The sequence below is a fragment of the Rissa tridactyla genome, chromosome 3, assembly GCF_028500815.1.
Source record: "Rissa tridactyla isolate bRisTri1 chromosome 3, bRisTri1.patW.cur.20221130, whole genome shotgun sequence".
Classification (NCBI taxonomy): Eukaryota; Metazoa; Chordata; class Aves; order Charadriiformes; family Laridae; genus Rissa; species Rissa tridactyla.
The window spans coordinates 42,798,643-42,821,399 of NC_071468.1; the positions used below are offsets into that span (position 1 = coordinate 42,798,643).

Genomic DNA, 22,757 nt, shown 5'->3' on the forward strand with positions numbered 1-22,757 from the left:
ACTAAGTCCTGAATAAAGCTATATATTCTCCAATGGGATATAATTTCTACACCACTAAAATGCCTGCACTGCTGTGATGAAACACTGACTATTTAACAGAGCACCACAACACCCATTTCACTTAGGAGAGGAAACGAAGACTGTCTAATCTATGGAAAAACTACAGATGAGCAAATATGTTAAACCAGTAAAGCCCTTGCCAAAGAGAGGACATGGCAAAGACACTAGAACTAAAAAGTATTTAGATAAAAGCTACAGTAGTGAGTAAACATAGGCAAGACTAGTTTGACACTACACCAAAGCATCACTGTATTTTTATAGTTGATGCTGTGTAAGGCGAAAGAATCTAACACAGATTTTTATTACTTCAGTTATTATAGCCACCATGAAAGGCAACAAGCAGCACGAGCTTATCCAAAACAGAAAACAGTAAAAAAACAACAATAAAATAATAACTATGATTTTCTAGAATAGAGGTGACACGGGATTCAATATAAGAGAAATTATATTGCACAAACTGGTCAAATAATCTTGTTAGATGAGTATTATTGATATACATGACTCTTTTTCAGTCACAAATAGAAAAAGTAGAAAATGGTTCAAAATGTCTCCCTTCTCCTGATTTTTATTTTTTTTTTAAACAAACAAACTCCTAGTTTTAATAAATTTAACATTCTGCTTATACATAAAACGACATCAGGTAGAATACAACAGGGCACATGTGTCACTTCCATGAACGTCGAACCACCAGACAAACAAAAGATCCAAAGAACACCAGTGATTTGGATTAAATACTAGCAGCATAATTGAAGACTTTTCTTTTATTGTGCCACATAATAACAGTGGTTAAAGTACTGTATCTTCTAGCCTGAAAGTTTCTATCATTTTGTGAGAGCCTTTGTGTACTGAAAATGTAGAATCCACTTGAACAAGTGCGGTCGCACCCGAGATACAATTGTTAAGCTCCAACAAAATAAAAAGAACTATAGGAAGCATTGAGCTGTTCATGCTTATCTTGGTCTGTTTGTAAAATAAGAAATAACAATACTGCATGCGCAGCCAACTCCAGAGGGTAATATATCCCCTTCTAAGATAAGTATCTAAGATAGGTGTAAAAGAGGAATTGCCTTCTGGAGTTGCCTGCCTCTCTCCATTGAAAACAGCGAGACACCAGATGAATCCTACCTTTATTGTAAAAATCTGTGTAATAAGAGATGCACACTAATGGATTCAGAACACAGATAAAGCATGCAATTAAAAAAAAAAATTAGTATAGGTTTTATTTTAAAGGAAAGAAATTAACTTTCCAAGTTTGCTCATCTCTCACAAGAGGATGATCCTCTTTTTTTTTTTTTCCCCAAACAACTTATTTTTTAAAGTGTCTTGATTACTTAAACTTTTTATATATGTGCATGTCTATATACTTATATATACACACTACACAAAAAAAAAGACATCAGTTAATGATATACCAAAAATTAACGCTGAGCTATTACAGCATATGTTGCTGCTTAGAATAATGTCTCACTAAGCCAGCGGTACCAATTATTCAAAATCAGTATTCTAATGAATTTAAACTATTATTTCTTAATATTGGCATGGCAAAGAACTACTTTTGATAACAATTCTATTCATTGCAGCATTTAAGCAAATAATTTAGCAGAAAAATTAAAATTTGCCAAGAGAAACACATACCCATAGAAATTTATAGCACAAATAAGTTGCTACAAACCCCTGTAAATGCATTCAACTCACATAAAACACAGTAAAAAGACAACGTAAAGCCGTAGAAAACAGTATAACACAGAGGGAAATAAAACGAGAGGAAAGCTGATAAGGGGAAGTGTTACATAGTTTTATGAAAAGCAGACATAAAACTTAAGAGAGAAGGATATTAAAGTTGCTTTTGTCAAAAGCAACTCCACAAAAGACGCTCCTTAAAGTTTAGAGGATTTTATGCTGGTTTACTCCAACTTTCTTAATTCCCTGCTAAAGACGGGTATCCAATAGCCTTTCAGTGTAACCAGAGAACCTGAAAAGATGAACGTTACCCACAAATAGTAGTTATTCTATCAGAACGTATGGCTGATCTACTTGTAAAAATCTGCACAGATCTAGTTTTCTAGCAACAGTTCTGATCTCAGTGAGATAGTTCTCTCCAAGCTAACAAATTGCCAGTATTTAGATGCTTTTATTGACAACAGTAAAGGGGAAAAAAAAGGTCTTGTTTAAATTTCTGAAAAAATTTCTGAATAAATTTACTCAGATTTAATATAAAGCTCATCTAAAAGCAATGAATGCAGAACTAAACTGTGGATGCCTGCTGTAACAGGCATTAACAAAATTAAACCCATGAATTTTATTCTTCCCCTTCTCAAGCACTTCATTAGTCCTTTCAAAAGCCTGGATTTTGTTTCCCTGAGCTAAGAAATGTAAATTGCTTTTCAGAAGCTATGTCTTTTCTACCAGTTTCCCCTTTTCCCCATTTCTTCTATTACTGATGCTGGCTAAGAGAATAATCAAAGGTAGAGGAGATATAGATAATGTATGCAGTTTGATGAGTTGGAAGTCACAGAACTGCAGTGACTCTTACCTGTTTTTCTACGTTGTCCTTTGCGAAGCTACTTTTTGAATGAGTCTTAAAACGATTATGCTTAATTTGGGCACATGGACTTATAACAGTCCTTTGCTATTAGGTAAATTATATGGTAACACTGGTATGTTGAAAATAATTAAAAATAAAATGAAAAACAAATCCATACCTCATTGTAAAAGTAAATTTTGGTGTCCTGTATTGTTCAGCAGTTTCATCAGTGACCTGCTGGTTACCAAAGATGTCCCATTGGCAAATACACAACTGACAGTAAATGAGGAAGACAGCTGATATGGCTGATGGCGGAGCCTGTAGCTGGAATGACCTTTATACGCTTCAGGTTTGGGCCGACAGACACCTTATGACGTTCCCCAGGTGCCAAGGTGGGTTTGTGGCACAGAATAACCGCCGGTGTGAGTAGGGACCAGGAGTGGAAGGAGATGGGCAGCCACCCCCCCCAAGGGCAAGAGCCACGACTGCCCACATCTGGGTGGGCGAGGGTCCCGCCTGGAGTGGGAGAAGACCTCCCAAGGGCCTTACAGCCAACACACCCCTAGGTTTTATAAATATTTATGAGTATTCTAATTGTTTAGACAATTGAGGGGGGGGAAGCAATTAACTCTTTTTAAAACTGCTTTTTCTATAAAAAAAAAAACATTATTTACTCTGATTATCAAAGGTCTGCTTTCCTCTCCCACAGTTGGGGCCACATAGCTTTTAAATATATCAATATTATCTTGTTTATTTCAGAGTTGTGCTCATATGAAAATCTAGTTCCAACATATATATTTATGTAACATAAGCCTCCAAAAGCTCCAAAATAATAAGCATTCAGAAAGGAACTCTGCCTGCTTACTATGAAAGAATAAAGAAAAAATTACTGATTGCTCTAAGCAGCATACTTTTTTTTTCCAGAAGTCCCTATTGAATAGTTTCTGTGAGAAACTCCGGGAGTTATCAAACTCAAGGCTTCTCAGGGATATGGGAAGCCATTTGATTCCAGCAGTCAATATCCACCAAACAGGAGAGGGAAAAATTTAGTTTTTCTTAAAAAGAACCAAAGTTCCATTTTCTAGGCACATTTTTTGTATGCTTAATCCGAGGTAACTTTAAAGTCCTAAATTTTCATAGTAAGCATTTAGCATATTTTCTCAAGCTACTATCCAGAATTAAAACTGTGTAATTAATTACATTGTAAACCAGGCTGCTGTGCAGGTCAGAAGGGTAGGCAGGCAGGAGAGGCAACGCCACACATGGTGATGCCAGGTACCTACGCCTGACCGCCCAGAGAAACATGAAAGGAGAACACATAAGCCCTGGGCAAGCAGATTATTCTGGTGCTTACAGAGGCTGAAGTAACGAAAACTCTGAGATAAACGATCAAATCATAGCAACTGTTGGGTCCTGTGTCATATAGAAGAGCTTCCCCAAATTCATTTGTCGCCACCAACCAAGAGGAACCCAAGAGAGGTGGTGAGGATGCAATGGCTGGCATCTCCTGGCCTTCAGACTTGCACACAAGTGATGCTGGCCAGATCACCCGGACACGTATTTCAGTGCTGTGAGCATGGCAGTGTGAGAACACAAATGGGTAAAATCAACTCAACTACGGATTATTTAAAAAAAAGCCACCTCTCCCTTCAAAAAGATCTCTCACTGAGTTAGTTGCACTGATTTCCTGCAGCTCAACAAGGTCTGGCTTTGAGGGGAGGAGCTGGTGCTGCTAGGGCGCCAAAGGCAGCCGATCACCAATATGGCCCTCCTAGATCTCACACCATTTAAACCCTTCCAGCTTTGCAGGATCCTCCTCTATCAAACTGATAACGGGTTGGATAGTTCCATACTGCATCTTGATTCTCCATTGGAAACTTTACCTTCATAGCAGGAGAATAAATAAAACCAAACAGATCTGAAGCACTCACAGTATATTCTTACATCACTAATTGTTAATGAGAAAAAAACCTTCTAAGAACAAAAACAAATAATGAGTTTACTAGTATTTGCATGTGGCTTTTGTTACCGTAATAAAACTGGCAAGCCCTTAGTCTTTTGTAGAAAATGTCTGCTATTGCTTTTTTGTGGTAGCACAGTAGAAAGGATAAAAATTAAATATTAATTCATGGAATATATTTTCAAGCAAGTTCGCTGGTGCTTTAAACCCAGCACTTTCTTTAAGAACCTGGTGCAGTTAAAGAGTATAGAACTGAAACACAGCAGTAATGTTACCACAGAGCCTCTTCTCAATCCGAGCATCTTTACTCATTATTGTTTTTTTTAAATGCAAAAAGCTCACAGAAGTAGTTAGTTAGCACAAATAATTTATGAATTCAGAAGAAAACTATACACAAATTCAAACCTATAGAAAGTGACAATATTCTCCTGTCTCCACTCAGATAAAGAAATTGCTTGCAGAAGTTCATTTAAAGCCAAATCTTATCAAACCCACATTAGGACACTCTTTAAAAGGAAATAAAATGATGCACCAATCCATTGACTAGCGCATCTATCGGGACATGCTGATAAAGAATCATTAGTCAAAATTCCCTACTAATAGAAAATCATTGGTAGACAAGCACATCAGCACCAATGCCTCTTAGGTTACTGAGCCTTCTTTTAACCAATACCTAGTTTTGAGGCTAGTTTCTCTGTAGCTTTTGAAGCTTCCGTGGCATAATTTATTCAAGGCTCTTGACATAGTGTAGTCCTTTTGGATCACAGTATCAGCTTGAAAATGAAGTACACAGAAGTGTGTGGAAATGGAAGTAAAAGGGAAAAGCAGAGTTCTTACTTTATTTGAATGTACCAAGGCAGCATTAAAAACCTATCTTAAATTCACCCAAACCAGAAATTTTCAAGACAAAGTGATTCCTTTGTTTCTGTTTATTAGCTGCAGACACCTCAGGATATCTCAGGATATACCTCAGCAGTATTGTGATTACTTCCAATGGATTACTTCCGTAATATATGCTTCATTTTGATTCTCTCAAGTGTATCTGCTATACCCTTTATTCTGGTGTCCAAATGAAACCTGTGATGTGTTCGGACAGCCAGTATAGCAGGTGGACACGGGATGGACACAGATTCACTGAATACATCTGTGAGAACTCTGGCAGAGCAACAGTCTAAGAAAAATCGGTGGCAGTCTAGGGAACCCTGAATTTCCACAATAAGGAGAAAGCAATGGAAAGAACAAAAAATGATTGGTTTGAATACTTATTAATGAGGATTTACAGTTAAAATGCAGCACTTCAGTTACAACGCCATCAGTGAACTGTGCTGAGCCATTAGCACAGAGAAGCTGAAATGAGTTCAGAAGCAGAAACATCCAAAACGCAACCTTCCCATTATTTAGTGTTGGTATAGGAGGTTTCAGTATATGGTTTTTGACAGATTGTTTTGAGTTGAGAAATTGAGACCCAGGGCTAGACTTTCTCCATGTTTTCTTCCTGTTGTCTTTTTTTTTTTTTTTTTTTTTTTTTTTTAAAGTCAGGGAATAGGGCTGTAACACGGCCTAACAGTTGATGATATTGTCCCCACAAGTTCCCACGATGTGCCCCCATCCCTGGAGACATTCAAGGTCAGGCTTGATGAGGCTCTGAGCAACCTGATCTAGTTAAAGATGTCCCTGCTTACTGCAGGGGGTTGGACTAGATGACCTTTAAAGGTCCCTTACAACCCAACACATTCTATGATTCTATGAAGTGGTTGTCTGTACTACGTAACACAAAAAATACAGCTGGTAAGTACTAGGACTTTGGGATACCTACTACATTTTTTTTATTGAGCTTCCTAGACTTATTTTCAGTGTACCTTCCAAGTAAGTTAATGCAATTACATACTAAAAATTCCTTCATTATTCTTATAACTTAACGTAAGGTCTGTACAACTTACCTTGTTTGTAGATGTCCTGACCTCTAATGTTTTATATATACTCTTTTCAGTTATCATAAGTATCTCCTAAACAGCACCTGGCTTCTGCCCCTTATTGCATCTTTCTCATCCTGTGCTGACTTTGAATATTCAGTATCTTTAAAAGAATCCATTCAATATTAAAATACCATATGAAGTTTCCCAAATAGGAGACAGTTAAGATTTCCCACTTTTTATTGTTGTTGTTGTTTACTTTTGTTTGTTTGTTTTTATCTCAGTGGAGTTGACTGCTTCCCAGCCACAAAAAACTGCCAAAGTTAACATCAGCTCGTCCAATGCAGAGTAGAAGACACTCAATAACTACAGGCTGATGTACAACTTTGCATTTCCAGTACTCCTTCCATTTTCCTTTCATGTAAGTTCTTCTCATATCCCAACATCTCCTCTAAAAGCCCAACGTATCATCTTAACATATCTTTCTATAGTAGGTTTCCCTGGTCTAGCTAATGGAGTGTAGGACTTGAGAACAAACTGGAACTATTATCATTATCATTTTTATTTTACAGATCCAAAATGTATGTTACCATTTTGAGTATTGTTTCTTCTCTTGTAGGGTTTGAATTTGGCAAGTGGGGATTATTTAGCCTCCAGATATCATTCTGCAAGCTACCGTAGTAAGGGCAGAAAATACTCTAGGTTCCACATCACGTGTCGTGACATTCAGTTTACCTACTGATGTCCAACTTAGCTTTAATCTGGTTAGGAAGAAGCGGTGGGGTAACTCACTGGCCTTTTGAGAGCCTACATGAGTCTTGAGTGGATACAATAGTGAGGGGGGCATGAAGATGCCCCCTCACACAGACATCCTCTTTGCTTGAAGAGTTTGACTGCAAAGGGGAACAATTCTGACAAAGAGGACTGCCAAAGCAAGCAGTGGTGTTTTTTTTAATTGGCACGGCAATGCAAAACTGCATTTATTAAACAATTTAATAATTTGGCCCCAAAGGACACACTGTGGACTGGATTCTGTTCTGAGGCTGGTAGACACAGAGCATAATTGCAGTAAAATGTGGTATAGCAGACCTCTGGAAAAGGTGACAAAATCCTTCAGTGCTTACACATACGGGACAGACATCCTTTTCTGTTTAAAGAAGTTAGTTCTTCCACCAGACCTGTCACAAAGCCCTGATTTCATCAGGAATCAGTGCACATTCAGGATGCAAAAACAGGCTCAGAAATGTATGGCACATTGCTGATAAGGAAGAGGAGAAAAGAAAAGGTCAAGTCTTTGAAGCAAATCAGCTAATTCGGCAAATAAAAAGCCTGCTAAGGGAACAATGCAGAACTCAATGAATACCCGGGGAACTGCCTTGCAGAATCAACAGGTGCTAGATAACCTATCAAACAATATCTTTTTTTCCTTTTTTTTTCCTCAATAATTTGCCAGCAGAAACAAGTGAGTTGCTGTTTTCTTTGCTATTTATCTGGCTCCCTGGTTTCAGAGTTGTATGGTTAGTACCTGGGAGACGTATCATTTGAAAAGCAAAACCAGCTCAAATTGGTAACAGAGGGGCAAGTAGAAGACATCCTCCAAAGGATGAAAAAGATGTGCTATATGTCTGTCTATTTCACTGGGCAAATACCTACTTCGACCAAAAATAACAGTAACCAGTTTTTCTGGTAAATACATCTATCCATTTATATGGGCTATTTAAACACGTCTTTCCATTATCAAGTGCAAACACACCTCTGGAAACTCTGTTGCCTCTGTCTTAGTTCATTACAGTACTTAAGCATATTGTAAGAACGGCTTTGACTAGTGCCATTAATTTGGCTCTTCTTTTCAATGCTTGCATCTGCTTTTCTCACTACTTCTGCGTACCTCTAAGGACTCTGGAATCCGGAACAGGAATAAAAACGGAAAGATACCTTTCATGCTGGCATATCATATCTTTTCTAATTTGAACCCTAGACAAAAGGTAATAGACATTTGCAGACAGATTTTAACGATGGCTAGGCAACTATTCCAGAAAATGCAGTAGCGTTCACAAATAAAATTCAGCCATAAGAGCCATGTCAAAATCCTGAAAAAGGAGAAGAACAAGACAGTGAGGATTTTAACCTCAAATGCTTAACCTGATATTTGGACAGGAGACTGGGCTGCTATTTCTGGTGTGTTAAAGAGCAGTCAGTGGAACATTTGGATGCCCAAATTTGGTTTGTCAATGCGTTTAGTCAAATGAACAACTAGTGCTTTGGATCTCATTATTGCATGTCTGGACACTGTAAATCAGAAGTGATAGCTCAGTTATACTATGAGAAGCCTTGCTTTTAATATTATTGTTTATACAATACTTAACATTGCTCACGGATACTATAATCAGATTAACTGTAGGCACAAGACATAGAAGTAGTATAAAAATAAAACCAAAAACTCTTCTTTCTAAATATTTTCTCCAATTTACTTTTTTCCCCTGTTTTGAGTTATATTTGTAACACGGTTACAGTTATTTTGTTATTAAATACATTGTGGCATGTGTGATACCAAAAAGAACATTTTGCTGGAATCTAATTTGACGTAAGATACTTCACGTGGAGGTGAAGATGCTGTCAAGCTGAAGGGAAAGATCATATTTCAAGCTGTGTATCAGGATCTTTGCACAGCTCCAAAATCATCCAAAAGAGAGAGAAAAAAAAAAAGTATGGTAATTTTTTGAAGTTAAGTCTTTAAAACATCCTCAAGTAGCTTAAGAGCTGTTTTTTATATAGTCCATAAATTGACAACCGTAAGCTACACCATATGAAAACAATGAAAATGATATCCAATGCAGATCTCTGCAAAGTTTTAGTTCCTTCTCTGAAGTCGAGTATTTAATAGGTACATACAGGAACAAAACTTACCATGGACAAGGAAGAGGAGAAGTATATATCATGTTTCAGATGACTGTAAATCATCCAACAGGTAGCCCATTATACCATACGCTGATGAAAGCTTTTGCCATAACCATCAAGATCTTAAAAAAAGCAAAAACAAAACATACAAAAGATAATCAGACATTGAAACAGTGATAGATAGATACTTGATTTGCAGTTCTTTCACAGTTTTTTTGGCTTTCAGCTGACTTTTCAAGATGCGGACCTTTTATTCATTGTTGTTTAATGCTGATAGTTTTATGCATCAGCATTTTACTCAAAACTACATTTTCAAGTGATATTTTATTTTCATTTTTGTTTCTTTTATGCAGGACATCACCATGAGCTTTCCACCAAAGCATAAAATCCACACACTAAAATTAACTACAAAGGTGCATGACAGGGAAGATGTGAGCGGGCAGCCGGGCAGACGCGTCGGCAGGCGGCTGACAATGCCAACACCTCTAATACAAGGTAGGCTGCTTAATTTGGGTTAGGAGCGCTCGCAGAACAAGGAACACTGTCCTGGTTTCAGCTGGGACAGAATTCATTTTTGTTCTAGTGGCTGCTGTGTTTTGGACTTGGTATGAGAGGGATGCTGATAACACTTTTTTTTTTTAGTCGTTGCTAAGTAATGCTTACATTCGTCAAGGACTTTTTCAGCTTCCCATAGAAGCTGAGAGTGAGCATAGACAGAACAAGCTGGCCCAAGGAATATTCCACACCACAGACGTCATGCTCAGGATCTAAATGAAGGTTGGCCGCGGGGCAGATATCCACAATCACTGCTTGAGACAGGCTGGGCAACTGATCATCAGGTGGTGAGAGCGACTTGTGTTGTATCATTTTATTTTGTATATTCTTTTGCCATTATTTTCCTTTTCCATTACTGTTCTATGAAACTGTCTTTATCTCAACCCACAAAGTGTTTTTTTTCTTTCCCCCTCCTTTTCTCCCACTTCTCCTTACCCTACTTGGAGGTGGCGGGGAGTGAGCAAGTGGCTGCATGGTCCTAGTTGCTGGCTGGGATTAAACCACAACAAACATCCATCATCCCATCGACAGCAATGTATTGCTACTACCTCCTTGTTTCTATTTCACTAAACGTGAAGGCCAGAATCATACAAAGCTCATTTGAGGGTCCGATCTCAAAGTTGCATTTTTAAACACATCCAATGGGTAGAAAGGCAAGAGGGAGTCCAGGCCAAGTGGTCATGTAGCACTGAGGTAAAAGCCGATAGAGTTTCACTGAATGACACATAACGTCACCAATTTTCAGCAATGTCATTTTCTCCCAATAAATCCTCAGTACAGATTCTTGAAAAAAAATTTTTTACGGAACCATTCTTTCATGGTTCCTCCAGATTCACAGACAGTGCAGCCACTTAAACTAAAACACTGGCTCAAACTGAAAATTTGACAAATTTGGGTTTGTTCGGGTTTTTTGGGGGGGTTGGGGTTTTTTTCTGCTATTTGTTTTTTGAGGCTTTTTTGCTCAAAGCAAAAAAGGATGGGAGAGTCCTACCACTCTTGAAGCATCCCATTACAATAGTTTCAGATTTAAACATTTCCTCTCAAAAGAGGCTTTTTATTTCAGTTACATTTAATGTCAAATCTTAGATTAAAAGAAAGTCAAGACTGAAGTGAAAGTGTGATCCCAGAACGGTGGTTCCTCTTTTATTGAAGTGCGGGGTTCCAAAACATGCTTTTCATCAGATATAGAATAGGATTTCAAAGATCTCTCTGAAGTGGTTTTTACATTTTCCATAGAAACATACTCATCTCAAAAGCTAGGGAATTGATTTACTTTAATGAGAAAAGTTTAGGTAAAATGAATATCATTTTCTGAACATTTCCCACAGAATATTTTTGTCAGCATCAATCACACATTTCTTCTGTCAGCTTGTGCTGAAATTCTACATCTAAATTCTGTTTAATAGCTTAAGGGCAGCTACATGACCCTTCCAAACATTTAACCTTTCTGGTCTCCCTTTCTCTTCGAAAAACCCATTAGAAATGCTTAATTACAGGCTCAGACAAGTGATACGTAAATTTATGAAAATTGGATGGGTAGAAAATGTCATCACACAAATCTACTATAACCAACTCTTATCCAGATTCATTTTACAAGGGAAATAAATTCTTAATTGTCCTAATTTTATCATGGTGGAGACCTGCATGAAAGTCAAACAAATATGCTTAGGAAAAGGCATTCTACTCACATACAATAGTTTTTGATGTGCGTGTTCTTCTAAGTACTTTTCTGTACTCATTTTCTAATGCAGCTTCAAAGGACAAAAATACCTGTTTTCAAGGATAGTCAGGCTTTGTTCAGACAATCAGGAACTTTAAGCAGATCCTACACCAGGCTACTTATTGCTGCTGCTTCTCGCATCCCTACTGTCTTCTCAGCACAAGGAAACACGAGTGAGAAATTGGCCCAACTCAAAAAGAACTTGCAAAAAACTTACTATTTTTTTTTAAAGGCAGGTCTGTTTTCCCCACTCAGTTCAACGCTTGGCTACAAAACCCACAATGCTCATGTAATGGATGAGGGAGTGCAGGAGTAGGCACAGAGAGGAGAAGATAAACCTGCCACTGCTACTACTGAAACGCACATCAAACTGCATCCTTACTTTGAGAAATAGTTTATCAGTGAAGACAGTATTTATATTAACACGTTAGTATTTTAACACAGTATTGCAAGTTCACAGCTTTGCTATGTCAATATATTATGCAGTACAAACTTCTAACATTTAAGGCTTTCTAAAGACAAAATTAAATTCAAATAAAACAAGAAAAATGTGGAACAGATTTGATATGGTTATTTGGGGTCTTTTACAGGATATTCTCTTTTTTTTCCCCCTCAAAGTCTGCAAGAAACAATATCTTTATGATAAGCTCTCCCCATAACTTAAAGTGATCTATTTGTTATTTTATTCAAATTACTTTCTTTTAATCATTTGCAGCTCTCCACTTACGAAAGGGCATCAGCCTGGCCATGCCAAAACAGTGTGGTGGGTAATCAGATAATTAGTTTTCCTCCTACATTACTCCTTGAACAGGTTTAGACTTTATTGAACTACTTCCTTCCAGGTTAATACAGGATCAAGAAAAAAACACACAGCCCAAAAAAAACCCCAAACAATAACAACAAAACTAGAAAAACACTTTAAGGTTTGAGTTTGTTTGTTTTTTTTTTAAAAAACGCTGGGAAGAGACAATTTTCCACTCTCCTAGCTCTTTCCTTTAAAAGATACAAAATTAATGTGAGAACTCCAAAAGTCTTCTTTATATGAGCACACGTTCCCCTTTCCACTAAAGCAGTACCTTCCCCAAAATTTTCACAAACTTCACATATTCTTCTTTGCAGTGTGAGAAGCTGCAGAACGCAGAAAGCCATCGATGCGCACAGATAACTGCTGTAGTCACGTTATAACTTCTGAATAACTACACCTTTGTTTAAATAATTGCGCTGTCATAACAAGTAAACGCACTCTATTTTTTATGTCAATGGACTAGTTATGATCAATCGCAGTATGATCAACCACAGTGTCTCAAATGTAAGAGAATTGACTTACTGCTGTGAGGTGCAAATTTACTAAAACATTTTAACAGAAGCCCCTGACCACCATTCAATCATAGGACTGAGTGCTTTATCTTGCAGGACTAGATTCCCAAGCTGCTGTTAAGGATGCTTTAGCAACCTACGTTGATTGCTAAAAGCTGGAAATGGCATTTGCACATTCTGCTGACCACCTTCATACTTCAAGACGACATCTGCAGAGCCAAAACAATATGAGTTTTGGTCTTCCTGTGGTATTTTCACTGCCCAGAAAATTAAAAACCATAAAAAGACTTGCTGTTTTCAAATACTTTAGGAATATGGAAGAAAAATAAACCTTGCAAGGATTACCATGGTTATACTTTTTTTTTTTGAGTACACACAAAGCCAAATAAGGTAGTATTCACAATATAGAGGCCTTTTAAGGTAGCTACGAAATATTAGTGAAAGTTACAAAACAGCTGAGAACGCAAGCATCTAAAAATATACTCATTGTAGCCAGAGTCTTGATCTGTTCCCGGCACTTAAGTGGAGCAGGTAGACAGTAAAAGTTTATTTGTGACTTGACTGCTGGACACAAAACACCTGGCTGAAATTACAGTCGCACATACAACCACATGAAAAACAGCGGTCCCTCTGCATCAGCATTATACAGGGACAACACATCCCTGCATCCAGCCCCTACAAGGTCAGCAGTTCCCCAGCGCAGGTACAGGCACCAGCACCGGTAACCACCTCCAGCAGGAAGGGGGCAGCCTGCTCCGAAAGCAGAGGTTCTAAGCTCAGCAGAATACAAGAAGACTCAGACGGTCTCCAAGGATAAAGTAAAAATTTTATCCTGGATTCACTTCTCAGAAATGAGAAGACAGCTGTAGACTGTGCGTATGTGTCTCTGCCACCTCCACAAAAGCCCTTCTAAAAAAGGGCAATTTCGTGAGCGTCCTATGCAGCTATGTAAGTATCCAGATGCAACATGAATTAGCAATTGATTTCATTAATTAGAAAAGTTGCTTTGAAGGAAGTGAGTAGTATTGACACAAGGAGTTTGCAAGCATTGTTCTCTGTTGAAGCCTAAGCTGTCATTTCAATACAGGTTTTTTTTCCTAACAAGCAACCTGCACTGAAGACTAATTAGAAGCCACAGGTACTTTGCGTGTATTTCACCAGCAGTGAAAGGCTAATCTCAAATAGCTAACTGCAAATGGCTCGTCTTGTACCAATACAACCCCCGAGTCACTCGCACACCCTTTACGGGCAGGTTATCGGAGCCTGTCCCAGTGCTGCTCACCTGTAGGGGCAGGGTGGCGTGCGGGCATTCGTGCAGTGCCTGCCCCGGCTATTCCCCACGCATCCCTCTGAGCCAAAATACATATTTAGTATTGGATACGTAGTTAGTTGTTGGATACACTAATTTTCACTCATCGAAGTGTTATCACAGAGGAGAACACCATGTGTACTTGTACCTCTAATTCTAAGTATAATTATTGACCCTCTTCCTGTCTTTTTTTTTTTTTTTTTAAATTAGTCAAACCCATGGTTACTACCTGGTATAATGTCACAGAAAACACAAAAACCCAACAGTGCTGCCAGCTACACGCTGTGCAAACCAGGACGGGCACGCTGTGTAAATGCGCATGCAAGCGCTAAAGAGCTTTGATGATAAAACACACAATACACAGTTTGTTTTAAGTCAGTGACTGTATTCAAACTGATTGCTATTTATACAGTTTTCTTTATTTAAATCATACCCCTCATTAGATCCAGTTATGCTAAGATTCGCATCAACCACATGCTAAATGCCAATTGATTATTATAACACACTGAAAAATAACAATATATTGTTTACAGCAGGAAGAGAAACTGGATGCACATGACCCCTTATAATGAAAAGAACCCTGGATCATATCCAAATGACCAAACATTTTGGCCCCTGGCAACTGCTGTAACTGTTGTTTTAATCAAACTTTGTTTAATGTTATGAATATGCAATATTTAAAATCTGTGGAGTAGCATATTATTGCTTGAAACTCTCAAGTTTGTTTTAACAGTGAGATCTTATAAGCACAATGTCTAATGAGTACTGATAAAGTGCTTTTTAGTCCTTATACGAACTCTACGAGCCACTGACCTATTTTCAATGCGTAACTGATTCAGTTCACACAACAACAACAAAAAAATCCACTACTCAGAGACCAAAGAATACAATTTTCTATTAAAATGCTATTTTCCAAAAAGAAAAAAATGTCCAAAAAAATAAGTGTAATGATGCTGCATTCAGAGCACAGTTAATTAAAAGTGCATCTGGCAGCATGCATTGTTTAAAAAAAAAAAAAAAGAAATCTGAATTTTCACAAAGAATTGGCTGATAATAACTTTTCAAACAATAGATTTTCAATCTCAGGAAGGAAGAACTATTTACCTGTGATCTCAAAACAATGAATACTGCTTGTAGTAGAGCAAGTAAAACTGTGAAACATAATTTACCCTTCTCTTGCACCTTTCCTCATTCAGTGTTTGCAATGAATTTAAGGTTATTGGCCTTAACACTTCAATGCTGATGTATATAAAATTATTTATTATTTTATTGTAATTCATTTTAAAATAAAAATTCCAATAATGAATTACCAATGAACAGTGTTAATTTAGTTTGAAATTTAGGTAAGACTCCACATAGTCACAAGTGGATCTGTTATCTCTGTTTAGTATTTTTTAGAAGTATTTGTATGAACATTTTGCTCTTAATTTCCCATGCAAACCATGGTCTTCACTTAGGCTATTTGCTTCAGATCTGCATGAAGCCTCATAATGGTATGTCGATATTTGTCTGCATGTCTTTTAAGCTCTTTGTGGGGAAAAATACTCATTTTGCTGCTGTAAGGGGACAGAACAGAGGAATCGACGTGTCAGTTTGTATCAACAGGTTCTGAATTTCACTTACATGCATGGTAATAAACGACGCATTTAATATCATTCTGAGTATAATTTTTAAAAGCTGTGTAATGTTAAAAATACTTTCCTCCTAAATGAATCCATGAACTTCCCTTGTCACTCACTCTCTTCCATTAGCAGGACACCAGGCGAAGAAATAGGGCTAATGTATTTCCTGTGAGGGAGCTCTGTTCTGAGCAAACAGGTAATGAAAATGTGACACTCGTTCTTCACTGCTGCGGTGCACATTCTTTCTATGAGCTAAGATGCTGCAGGTTTAACTTTCATGGCAGTGTACAGTCTCTAACAGATTCTTGACCAACGGACGTCAGGAACAACTGTGTTCCATCCCTGCCAAATAGCTATTTCTTCATTTTACGCTACAGGAATAGCTCCATTTCCACCTTGCAGAAAATGGGTGACCCACCAGAATATTTTTACCGTATCAGCAACAGAAAGGAGATGTCACATGCAAAAATGCTGCTTCTCAACACATTCAAATTCTCTGAACAGCCATTGACATTGCTTGGCAAAGCAAGTATTTCTATCTTCATATCCTATGAACGAAATAATATTTTGGGGAACTACAGAAGTTCCTGTCCAACCTGTTGTGCTATACAACAGTTAAAACCAAACTAAACTTTTTCTATACTGTTATTTCATCACCTTTTGCCTGTATGAGACATTAATAAAGTAGGAGGGCAATTAATAAAGTCAGAATTGATGGTTTGAGCAGATATTCTACCATCTAGCAATAAGAGTCCATTAAAAAAACCAAAAAAAACCAAAAAAAACAAAAGAAAATTACTTTTTATCCAAGAAAGAATCCTTATCCAGGACTGACTGTGGATGGAGCCTGAGAGCAGAACACGGTTCTCTTGGTCAACTTACCCTCACACAGCAGCAACGCGGTTGTGCTTAGCATATGCCCTCAGAACTAATCCTTTAATGAACTAGTGTTAATTAACAATAAATCTCTAAATATGCCAGCCATATCATCACTTGTGGAAAAAATAAATAAAGCCTGAAATATCACCTCTATTATATTGTAATAAAACCTGCCTAGGAGAAATGAGATTGGAACAGCTTCATGGCACCTCCTCCTCAATGCATGTCAACACCAGCAATGTGGACTTGGGACTCAGAAGTGAGGGGACAGCAGACTGTTTTTACCCTCCTCAGAAGGGTCATTCATCCTCCTCTTAACTGGTATGTTGGGCGCCCAACTTGGTGCAGCAAATACCCGCTATACACACTAACTGGGAGTACAAATATGAAAACAATCCTGGTTCCTTGGGAGCAAAGATAAAATCTAAGATGTGGGGGAAAGAAAGCAGCCATTTCAGAGTCCGTGGCTTACAGGATGAAGTCTCACTATATAAGGTAATTTAAGTAGTCAGTAACTGACCAGTATGCAGTGCACAGACTGATGTTAATCACGACCTTATAAATAAAACTGTTCAACTGTCTTTCCATTCATGGCCTTCACATTAGTTCCATTAGTTCTCTTCACCCGACGACTTTTGACGTTACATGTTTGTCTAGCGTTCATTAGTTGGGATTTCCTTATGCTCATATACTCGGTTGCTCTAAAGACTTCCTCTGGAGCGCTAGATCTTGTTCAATGATTTCTTCTACAGATGCAGGCGTGAAATGCTGACTAGTCCCCCCATCCCCAATCCCCCCAAACTACAATGAGAAGGAAAAAAAAAAAGTTGCACTTCAGAATGGAAAATAACTTATCTGCATCATCTAAACTGAAGAAAACTCAGTAGGGACAGTGGGAGACAGTGGATTATTGCAAAATTGAAAGATTTGAGGACTACTGGCAAGACAAACTTCCCTGGTACTTTTCTTTTAGAAACGCGCAGGATAGTCAAATATGTTCCCAAAACTTCCCATCCTGCTCTGCTGACTAACAATAAAACAGATACTGAGCGCTCAGCTCTTCTGTGCATTGGTGCTGCTTTTTGCTAAACCATACTACCAGCCAAAGCATGGCCAGAATTTATGCACTTACAATGGTACAGTCAAACACCAGCCAAAAACCCTCAGAGATCTTACAGTTAGATGTTCAAGCAAAACATCTGGGCACTTCTCAAAGGACGCAGCAGATAGCACTGGAGAAAAATTTGTTGAAAAGTATCAATATTGTACTTCAACTACCTACCTACATGGATGAGTTACCGAACATTTGAAGTGTTGCTTTACCCTGAAGCTTGCCAGTGATGCTCTAAACAATTCACAGGCCACCTGTTTAGAGTGACAGGTTTGGGGAGAGGGAAGGTTAGAACCTCAAATCAGGGAATACAGGAACCAGGAAAATTATTCTTTGTCACCTGGGGAAGGGAGCCAGCTGGCCCATTTGTCAGAGCTTTTTCCTCCAAGGGACCAAAAAAAAAAATAATGGACATACCAGAGGCATAGTCGGCAAATTTTCTTCTCGTTGCTAGAAGAACTGTATTGGAAGTAGCACCCTCAAAGTAGGAGGAAAATCACAAGAGGTGGGAAGAAAGCAGAGTTAGAAAGTTTCATTACACTTATTTTTCTGTGAAAATACCGTATAGCATAATTCCTGAGGAACAAGTAATTTTGCTATAATGAAAAAGATGTACGAAGTTCAAAAGGCTTTGAGGTAACAGAGAATATCCATCAGTTCACAATATATGCAGCTCTTCAAATTGCTGAGCAAATTAGTTCAGCAGATGTCTTCCATTATTAAGGCATAAGTACATATTGTACAAACCCCAGATAGTCAAGTTATATTACTGATTTTTATATGGGTGATAAAACCCAATGTTTAAAAAACTATTTTTATTACTGTTTTAGCATAATTCTTATTGTAACTTAACCCCAGGCAATAAAAAAAGAGGAAAAAAAATCAGCAACCTATTCCCTCAAAATTAACATGGCTTCCCTGACCAAGATGTTGTTAGACAAATCTGAATATTCTTTTTCTACATTACTCTTGCTCTGTGTTATTACAGTGTCTAGGAAGATCCTTTTGGGGGGAAATAAGAAGAGACAGGCATTATTTTTTCTGCTAATAAGATACAAACAAATAAGATAAAGAATTATGATACTACAAGGATGTACTGTACTTTGCCATGTGGTAGCTTTATTAGTAATAATTATGAGAATAAGTTACACACAAAAATCATTAAAGAGGGATTAAAGGCTTATGCTAAACCTATAAAAGCTAGGACCTAAAGGCTAACCTTCAGATATTAAAAAGGCTTCCAAAAGGCAAGTAAGAACATGCTGTATATGGGGGGGTAATCACTTTATAAACTTTAGGTCGAGGTCTGAAGAACCATATCATTCTTGTTTTGTTTCATTAGAATAGGAATTAGAAATATAAATGGAAAGTGAAATCATAGTTTTCAGTCTCAATAGTCTTCAGTAGAACGCCTGCCTTTGAAACTCCTCTTTATACCGTATCTTTTCTGTAAATGAAACAGGTACAAGTGCTCATGCATAAGAGACAGCAATATTTGTACAGTCAAAATAAAACAACTCCTCAATCTCTCTTCTCAGCAGATTATAACTTTGCTAATTCAACCAATTGGGCTATAGGTTTCTATGGCAATGGACCTTTTCTGCTTCCAAAGACCCAGAAAGAATGTTTTAGTCACTTCAAACTTATACTTTGAGGAGACCCCAGAACACCCAGCCCAAATGCTGACTTTATTTCCTCACCTAGTAACCAGGCTTGAGGAGTTCAGCACGTGGCCCCACATGCTCAGAAACACCCCTGTGAGCACAGCAGCAGAGCCTCGCTCCTCCTGCTATAGACGGGCTGAAAGATTTCTACTTGCACTAAGGGGGTCAGGCAGTGTGCAAAGAAAACTGTTTTAACACCATGTTTGAATGGTAAACACCGCTATGTACTGTCACAAGTATTCCTCGATACTACCCTACTTCTCCCTCTGCCCTCTGAAATAGACAACTATTAAAGGAGAAGAGCATAAACATCCAATACTTGCTGTCACTTAACAATTAACTCATCAGAGAGGAGAATGATCTCAAGGCTGGCAAAGGCTTAAAAGACATTACCATTTTTTTTATTTCAAAATCCCATAATAAAACAACTAGAATAATTCAATAGAACATCAAAAAAGAAAGACGCTTTCATTAAAACACAATACTCTTGTGTGATCACAACTTTATCCCTCTATCCTTTTTATTCATGATCATTATCTCAAACGACCCCACAGACCCATGTAACTTTATAACTGCGCTTTATACAAAATAACAGGATAACCTGTGTTCTTAACAAATCCTACAAGAGTACAGAAGTGTGATCCTGTATTGGAAGTGGTATCAAAAGGGTATGGGAGGAAAAAAAAAAAAAAAGTAGCTATGATTGTTTCAGCCTAGTGGAATACTAAAACTGTTTTATTTATTTAACAAATACAATCCATGTATTGGCTCTTGCCCCACCCCCCACCCCCCCCGCCTTAAATGAGACTACATGTAAAAAGGGATTTCTATTTTATTCAGGTATATTCTAGAGCACACGGTGTCCTGAAATTTACGACTGTTAAAAAACTCCAAAATTTCATTTGATATTTATTTTTTGCTTAAGAGACATCCTTTTCACGCAAAAGATACTTAATCATATTGTTTTATCAGTTATAAGCTTTTTTAAACTACTAGAGGGTTTCGAAAAACTAGTCTGAGTTTTGAACACACTCAAAACAGATTTGTGTGTTTGTTTCCAAAGAATAAGTTATAAAGGAAGATAGGGGGGAGGGGGCATGTTTTTTATTTAGATTCTTTTTTTGTTATTTTTTTTCTCTTTAAGAAAGAGTCCTTGTTAAAAAAAAAAACAAACAAACAAACCAAAATCTGATAACTAAAAATGCCTTCTAAGTGTTTCATTTGCATTAGTATTTTGTTACCACTATTGTTTTTCTTAATAGAAAGATGATGTTCTTTCCAGACGTTCTTCACAGAAAGCCTGTTGTATTTTGTGTTCACTCATTTTGCAATTTGCTTCAGAAGAAAGTCATGTAAGCTACAGGAAACAAAGATTTCAAATACTACGGCCTTCCATACAGCACATCGTAACGCAAAAATAAGACCATATAGAAGAAGGGCATCAAATTTAACCATATTCTCCACTGTAAATAATTATAGGGATACATCTGACATTCCTACGAAACTTTTAGGTACTCACAGAACATTCATTGCTATGGTATCAAAATTCAAGTTCAGTAGCAAATTTCAGACATTCGAAATATCAAGCTCTCAACCAAAATACACAATGCCTAGCTGCAGGAAAATAACAGCATTAAGTTCAAATCTTCTGTTTTCTCCATCCAAAGCCTGTTGGCATAAACTGTAAATGTGATGAGACTAGAGACTAAAGAGGAAACGTAGATTACGTTACGGTAAAATAACTTTAAACATAGGCTTAATACGTGAGCATGGCTTCACTAGACAGTTTTTTAGTTCTAAAATCTGCAATTCAAAATCAGCCAGATGAAAGTATATGAGAGGTAAATAGAGTAAGATGAATCCAAGTGATACAATTGCTGCCTCAGAAGGGATAATTTGGCTGTAACTACCAAAAAAATCCCAAGGAGTCTTCTACAGAAGGAAAACCTTAATTTGAGATGGTATATTTCTTATTTTCACCAATAACTGTATCGAACAACACACCAACTAATGCAGCGGAGCTGAAGACTGTGCATTCTTTTAGAAAGGAAAAAATTTGCTTTTAAAGCAAATCAGCCATGAATTAATGAAAACAATGAGATGCTCAACAATCCTGAACAATGCTGATGAGGAAGTACAAACCAAAACCATAACAACCTTAAGGTTACCTCTGAGACTGGCTTCTACAGGTAAGATATCTCGTAAAGGAAGAAAAGAAAAAGAAAAAAAAAAAAAAAACAAACTAAAAAACGGAGGGAAACATTGATTACCTATGTGGAGTTTAGTTTCAATATATCCCAATGAAATCAATAAAGATCAATACTATCTACATCTGTAACGGCAACAGTACGTGACAATTGTGACAAGGAGAGATGTGAAACACGCTGACTTTTCCCTCCAAGTAGAGATAACCAGCAATTCCTCAGACACTCTGGTGACACAGAACTGTGTTTATATTTTAGATGCTGACCACAGTAAGTCAACAAACGTTAATGACCATCTCTTTCCAGGCAAAACAAACCATTTTTGTAACAGATTTTGTTTCTCCCAAAGTTTCTAAAGGCAGTAATTGTAAATGTATGAGTTTAATCTCATCTTGTGGAATTTGTGCTGAAGTTCACTTTGTACATCCAGCCAAACTAAAGATTTTCCTGCCCAGTGACCTGAAAACATTTGATTCTCCCAAAGATGCTAACATCTTCCCTTAGAAACCAGAGCATAGACCACTGAAGCAAGACAGCTGAAGACTTCCGGATAAGAAATACAGGGTTATGCATTTTATTTCATATAACGTATGAACTACATCATAAATTCCCCATAATAGTTTTTTCTTCACAAGCACAGTTTATGCGTTGGTCGTTTGTTTGTTTTTCTTTCCTCTCATGCTTTTCCTTTCCTTAGCTCTTTGTCATGCTTGAAACAGTTTTTCTGGCTTTGTAAACACATTGTCTTTCCAGAAACTTTTAGAAACGTAAGAGTACTGCGCTGCCTCAGAAAGGCATTCAGGGAGCTCAGACTGTCATTTGCAACAGTGGTCAAAAGCAAATGCCCAGGCAGAAACGTAAGTGATTCCCAAGCACACCCCACCTTTTTCCCAGCCTCCAGCCACTTGACAAAATGACTGAGCCACACGTGGTGGTGGCGGATCCTGTATATGCTCTTATGTCCATCTCCTAAAATGCCTCTGGAGTTCTTTACAGTTTCCCCTCACTATCCCAAATAAGC

At 37.6% G+C, this 22,757-nt stretch overlaps 1 protein-coding gene across 4 annotated transcripts in view; it reads right to left on the bottom strand.

Moving 5' to 3' along the window:
• Window positions 1-22,757, bottom strand: part of CHRM3 (cholinergic receptor muscarinic 3) — a 286,298-nt gene that overhangs the window by 188,558 nt on the left and 74,983 nt on the right. For 3 of the 4 annotated variants that reach the window (XM_054195956.1, XM_054195961.1, XM_054195957.1), the window contains exon 2: window positions 9,365-9,477. The exons of the other annotated variant lie outside the window; for it this stretch is intronic. The gene's annotated coding sequence lies outside the window, so the exon portion shown is untranslated. The remainder of the gene's footprint in view (window positions 1-9,364; window positions 9,478-22,757) is intronic. 4 annotated transcript variants of the gene reach the window in all.